The sequence below is a fragment of the Triticum aestivum genome, chromosome 6A (assembly GCF_018294505.1).
Source record: "Triticum aestivum cultivar Chinese Spring chromosome 6A, IWGSC CS RefSeq v2.1, whole genome shotgun sequence".
NCBI lineage: Eukaryota > Viridiplantae > Streptophyta > Magnoliopsida > Poales > Poaceae > Triticum > Triticum aestivum.
In genome coordinates, this window is record NC_057809.1 from 13,474,159 (window position 1) to 13,479,879 (window position 5,721).

Below are 5,721 nucleotides of genomic sequence, written 5' to 3' on the forward strand. Positions count from 1 at the left end.
AAATACGGGAAATGATTTACGAGAAAGAGCTAGCTATGGTTGGCTCTCCACTCCACTGAGCCCGGCCGGTAATCAGGCACTAGTGGACCTTGACTTGAAATCAGTGGCCGGCAAAGAAATTTTCCAAAGGAAATAGATGCCACACCCCACAAGCAGCTGATACGCACACATACGCACGGAATACTTGTCGATCGTCTAAACCCCCTCCTGTTGTAAATAATCTCGAGTCCGAGTTCTACCAAATTAGCGTTAGTAGTCACACGCCATCATCCAATGACGCCGCCGCCAGACGCCGCCTTCACCACTGGCATCCTCCTCGTCCTCACCCTCTTGGTTTTTGCCGGCGTCAGCCATGCCGCCACGGAGTCAGAGGCCAAGGTGCTCCTAGACTGGAAGGCCAACCTGGGTGACCCGGACGCGCTCTCCAGCTGGGCCAAAGCCGCCGGGCTTTGCTCCTGGTTTGGCGTGTCCTGCAACAACACCGGCCGTGTCGAATCCCTCAGGCTCCGGGGGATAGGCCTCGCTGGCACGCTCAACAAGCTCGATACCACAGCTTTTCCCGCCCTCATCGTGCTTGACCTCAATGGTAACAACTTTGTCGGCGCCATCCCAGCAAGCCTCTCACGGCTGCGCTCCCTTGCCGTGCTCGACCTCGGCAGCAATGGGTTCGAGGGCCCCATCCCGCCTCAGCTCGGCGACCTCTCTGGCCTTGTCGACCTGCGTCTCTATAACAATAACCTCGCCGATGCAATCCCCCACCAGCTGAGCAGGCTCCCTAGGATCAAGCATTTTGATCTGGGCTCCAACTTCCTGAAAAACAGGGACTACCGCAAGTTCTCGCCAATGCCCACCGTCATCTTCATGTCGCTCTACCTCAACTACCTCACCGGCAGCTTTCCAGAGTTCGTTCTCGAGAGCGGCAACATCACCTACCTTGACCTATCGGAGAATGATATCTCTGGGCCAATACCAAACTCGCTACCGGAGAAGCTACCCAACCTCAAGTACCTCAACTTGTCCTTGAACGCCTTCTCTGGCCAGATACCAGCATCGCTGTCGAAGCTAAGGAAGCTCTGGGACCTGCGGGTTGCAACCAACAACCTCACGGGTGGCGTCCCCGATTTTCTTGGGTCCATGCCTCAGTTGAGAGCTCTTGAACTCAGCAACAACCCGCTCGGTGGGGCGATCCCACCGGTTCTTGGCCGGCTCCAAATGCTGCAACACCTTGGCCTGAACGGCACAGGCCTGGTTTCCACTATTCCACCGGAGCTGGGCAACCTTGGCAATCTCAATTTGCGGAGTTGTCGGCGAATGAGTTCACCGGTATCTTGCCGCGGGCGTTGGCCGGGATGCACAAAATACAAGAGTTTGGCATAGAGTTCAACAAACTCACTGGTCAAATTCCGGCAGTTTTGTTCATGAGCTGGCCGGAGCTCATAGCATTCCAAGCGCAGCGAAACTCGTTCACTGGGAAGATTCCGCCAGAGCTAGGCAAGGCAACCAAGCTAAAAATAATCTATCTCTACAGCAACAACCTTACCGGCTCTATTCCGGTAGAGATTGGCGAGTTGGTGAGCCTAAGCCAGTTGGACTTGTCCGCCAACTTGCTCACAGGGCCAATACCCAGCTCGTTCGGCAACCTCACGCAGCTCATGAGGCTGGAGCTCTTCTTCAACCAGCTCACTGGAACGATCCCACCGGAGATTGGCAACATGACAGCATTGCAAGTCTTGGATGTCAACACCAACCTTTTGGAAAGCGAGCTGCCCAACACCATCACATCACTCAGGAATCTCCAGTACCTCAGCCTGTTCGACAACAACTTTGGGGGCAACCTACCCGCTGACCTCGGTAAGGGGCTGAGCTTGATCGACGTGAGCTTCGCGAAGAACAGCTTCTCCGGAGAACTGCCGCAGAGTCTGTGTGATGGCCTCATGGTAGAGAATTTCATGGTGAACCATAACAACTTCAGCGGCTCGCTACCGCTGTGCCTCAAGAACTGCACATCCCTATTCTGTTTGAGATTGGACCAGAACCAATTCACTGGGGACATCTCAAAGGTGTTTAGTGTCCATCCCATCTTGGACTTCTTGGATGTTTCGGGGAATCAGCTGACAGGGAACCTGTCGCATGATTGGTCACAATGCACCAATCTAACAATTCTATCCATGGACAACAATCGCCTGTCTGGAAACATTCCTGCAGCCTTGTGTGGATTGACCTCTCTCCAGTTACTGGATCTATCAAGTAACCACTTCACTGGTGAGCTCCCAAGTTGCTGGCGGGAACTACAAGCAGTGGTATTTATGGATGTATCCAGCAATGGGTTCTGGGGTAAATTACCTATCTCGACAAGCTTGAGTGACTTCCCTCTCCAATCACTCCATCTTGCTAACAATAGCTTCTCTGGGGATTTCCCATCTGTCATTGAAACCTGTTGCCGTAAGCTCATCACACTAGATCTTGGGAACAACATGTTCTTCGGTGTTATTCCTGCTTGGATTGGAAAAAGTGTTCCCCTTCTACGAGTTCTGAGCCTCCCATCCAACAATTTTAGTGGTGTCATTCCATTCGAGATATCCCAGCTTTCTAATCTGCAAGTACTTGACATGTCAAACAACAGCTTTACTGGATTCATCCCAAGTACATTCGGCAACTTATCATCCATGATGGAACAACTCTCGTCTTGGAGAACAACATCTTCTGAAAAGCATGATGTTGTCCAACTGAGACGGATTTCTATTTTTTCTAGAAGGACTATGCCACCTGATAGCTTGTCGTCAGTGGACGAGTACCGAGAGAGAGTTAACATTTTCTGGAAGGGTCGTGAGCAAACTTTTCAGAAAACAATTGAACTAATGACAGGCATCGATTTATCAAGCAATCTGCTCGCAGGCGACATCCCCAACGAGCTAACATACCTTCAAGGTCTCCGATTCTTGAACTTGTCAAGAAATGATCTGTCGGATAGTATTCCACCAAGCATTGGAAGTTTGGGGCTCCTGGAGTTCCTTGACCTCTCATGGAACGAACTTTCAGGTCCTATCCCACCCAGCATCTCAAATTTGCCGTACCTCAGTGTGTTAAATCTCTCCAACAACCGTTTAACAGGCTCCATTCCGACGGGGAGTCAGCTACAGACACTTGTAGACCCATCAATTTACGGCAACAATCTGGGGCTTTGTGGCTTCCCGTTGAGCGCACATTGTCTGGGTGAGGGAACTGATCAAGACCACACGCAGCAACTCGGAAGCGATGTGGGGTTGTGTTACTCTGTAATTCTTGGCGTTGTTTTTGGTTTTTGGCTTTGGTTTGGAGCTCTGTTTTTCCTCGAGCCATGGAGGGTTTCCTTCTCTCGTTTTCTTGATAAGTTGTGCAGTAAGTAAGGTTCATATCCTCAGGTGTAATGTGGATTTCCTGCTTTCCAAGTGTAAACCAAGTGACCAAATAATAGCAGGTTGAAATAACCAGTTGGCCATTTCAGATGCACTTTTGTTATCTGTTGTTTGCTGACACAAGTGTTTATATTTTCAGTCTGCTTGAAAATAAGTACTCCCTGTGTTCCTAAAGTTCCTAAATATAAGTTCTTTTAGAGATTTCAATATGGCTACATATGGAGCAAAATGAGTGAATGTACACTTTAGAATATGTCTATATATATCCGTATGTAGTCCGTAGTGAAATCTCTTAAAAGTCTTATATTTAAAAACGGAGGGAGTAATGAGTATTGCCACCATATTCAAATCCTGAAATTACAACATTAAGCATCGATTTGCTTCATTCAACAAAAACAAGTACCAATTCTACAAACTACAAATGTACAGAGCACATCGAGCCAAGAAGTACAATGTTCAGTTCAGTACCTCGCTCCAGCTGTCGAGCAGGAGCGGCGAACCCGGAGGAAGCATCAGCACATCAAACGGTGAGCAAGCGGCCACCGAAGCTGTGCCTCCATGCCCCGTGCGCTCTCCGAGTCCTCTCGCCGGCGTGGAACAGCATGCGATCCGCTGCTGGCTATAGCAGACGGCGCGGGGTGCGGCTAGCCGAACCGGGGAGCAGGCGGGGCGGAGGCACCGGTCGTTGGAGGTGGGGGACCTTGACGGCGAGGTGGACAACGCCTCGCGGCGGCGACGGCGAGCAGTCGGAAGTCGGACGGGAGATGTCTGCTGATTGCTCGGCCTTGATGGGCTACATTTGGTTAGTTTGGACTTTGAAGGGCCTTAACTCCAGAGCAGGCCCAGCAAGACGAGGAATCGCTCGTTTAATCGTTTTAACCTTCCTGCACTGCATACCACCGAAGACCAATGGAAGGCACAACGCAGCCAGCGGCGGCGGCGGTATCCAAGGCGCTGGTTCCACCAAGCCTCCGGTCGTGAATTTTTTCGCCGTTTCCGCGAGCTCCATCCACCCCGTCTGCTTGGATTCTATATCGAGGAAGCACAGTGAATTGGGCCAACTATCTCACGGTTCATTCCGTTGCTTTTTTTTAGAAGGAGACCCCGCCTTTTGCATCTGGATGATGCATATTGTTTTGCATCTGGATGATGCATATTGTTGAGTAATATGATTGTATTAGCAAACATGAAATAAATTAGAAATATTCTGCCTTATCTTGTACTTCAAATAAATCATGTATTTTTATATATATATGCCCATTAGGCTCAAGCAATACAACAAACTATTTCACCATATCCCTCTCTCCCTTCTAACATGGTATCAGTTTTCGGATTCTAAACCCTAGCCGCCGCCGCTTCCGCACCTGCGTGCTGCTCCGGGGCGGTCGTCCTCCATGATCGTCGCCGGGGGCCGTGCCGCCTATACCTAGGGTTCGTTCGCCGGCCGTGTTGGCCGGCTGCTCTAGAGAGTCTTTTTTCCGAGCCCTTATTCCGGGTTTTTCGCTCTCGTCGGTCGTTTTGATCGGCGTTTTTTTGTTTTCCGATCTATGCTTGATCGGTTTGTGTTGCCCGCCGCTGCTGTCGACCACCGTGCGCCTCTACTCCGACACCATCGTGATCGGCCAGCTCCTTCATCGACCCGGCGGCCTCGCGCGAAAGGCGGCCCCTCACGGCCATCATCTGCGCGCCGGCCCGCTTGTCGATCTACACCGACCGTATCCGCCCTCTCCGACTGGGACACCTGCATCGCCTCCACCCGGCGGCCTCGCGGCAAGCGGCGGCCAATCATAGCCGCCGCTCGCGCGCTGGCCCACCAATGGATCCACACCACCGCCTCCACCGCGTCTGCATGGTGGCCCTGCGGGTTGCCTCGCAGGCCTCATCCCTGCTACGTCGTGCCGGCTGCGTCAGGCCCGTCGGTTGCCTCGAGCTCGGGCGCCGCTGCTCCATTGGTCCCTCGGGCCTCGCTGCCCGGGCGCCGGCGCTGCTTTGATGGCCCGGGTGCTGGTGCTGACGCGCTCGTCTGCATGTCGTCCCACATTGTCCATCAACGCCGGCTTCATCTCGAACTCCGCCGCCACGCCGCCTTCACCGGGCGGTGTCCTCGACCTCACGCGCGATCGGATCGATCACCCGCCCGCCGCCACAAACCGCATCATCTACGCCGTGCGACCGACCTGGCCCGTTGGTTTGCGCGCGCATTCGCAGGCCCCGTGAAGACCATATTGAGTTCAACGCGCCCCTTCACCGATCGAGCAACGGGCTGCCGCTGCGTCGCCCGTCGGGCCACAGCGCCGCCGCCCCGTGGTTCTTTTCTCGGCTGCAC

The 5,721-nt window shown here is 52.9% G+C and overlaps 1 pseudogene; it reads left to right on the forward strand.

Annotated features, from left to right (window-relative positions):
* The first annotated feature begins 273 nt into the window (after window positions 1-273).
* LOC123129984 (probable leucine-rich repeat receptor-like protein kinase At1g35710) lies at window positions 274-3,386 on the forward strand (annotated as a pseudogene).
* Window positions 3,387-5,721: the final 2,335 nt, after the last annotated feature.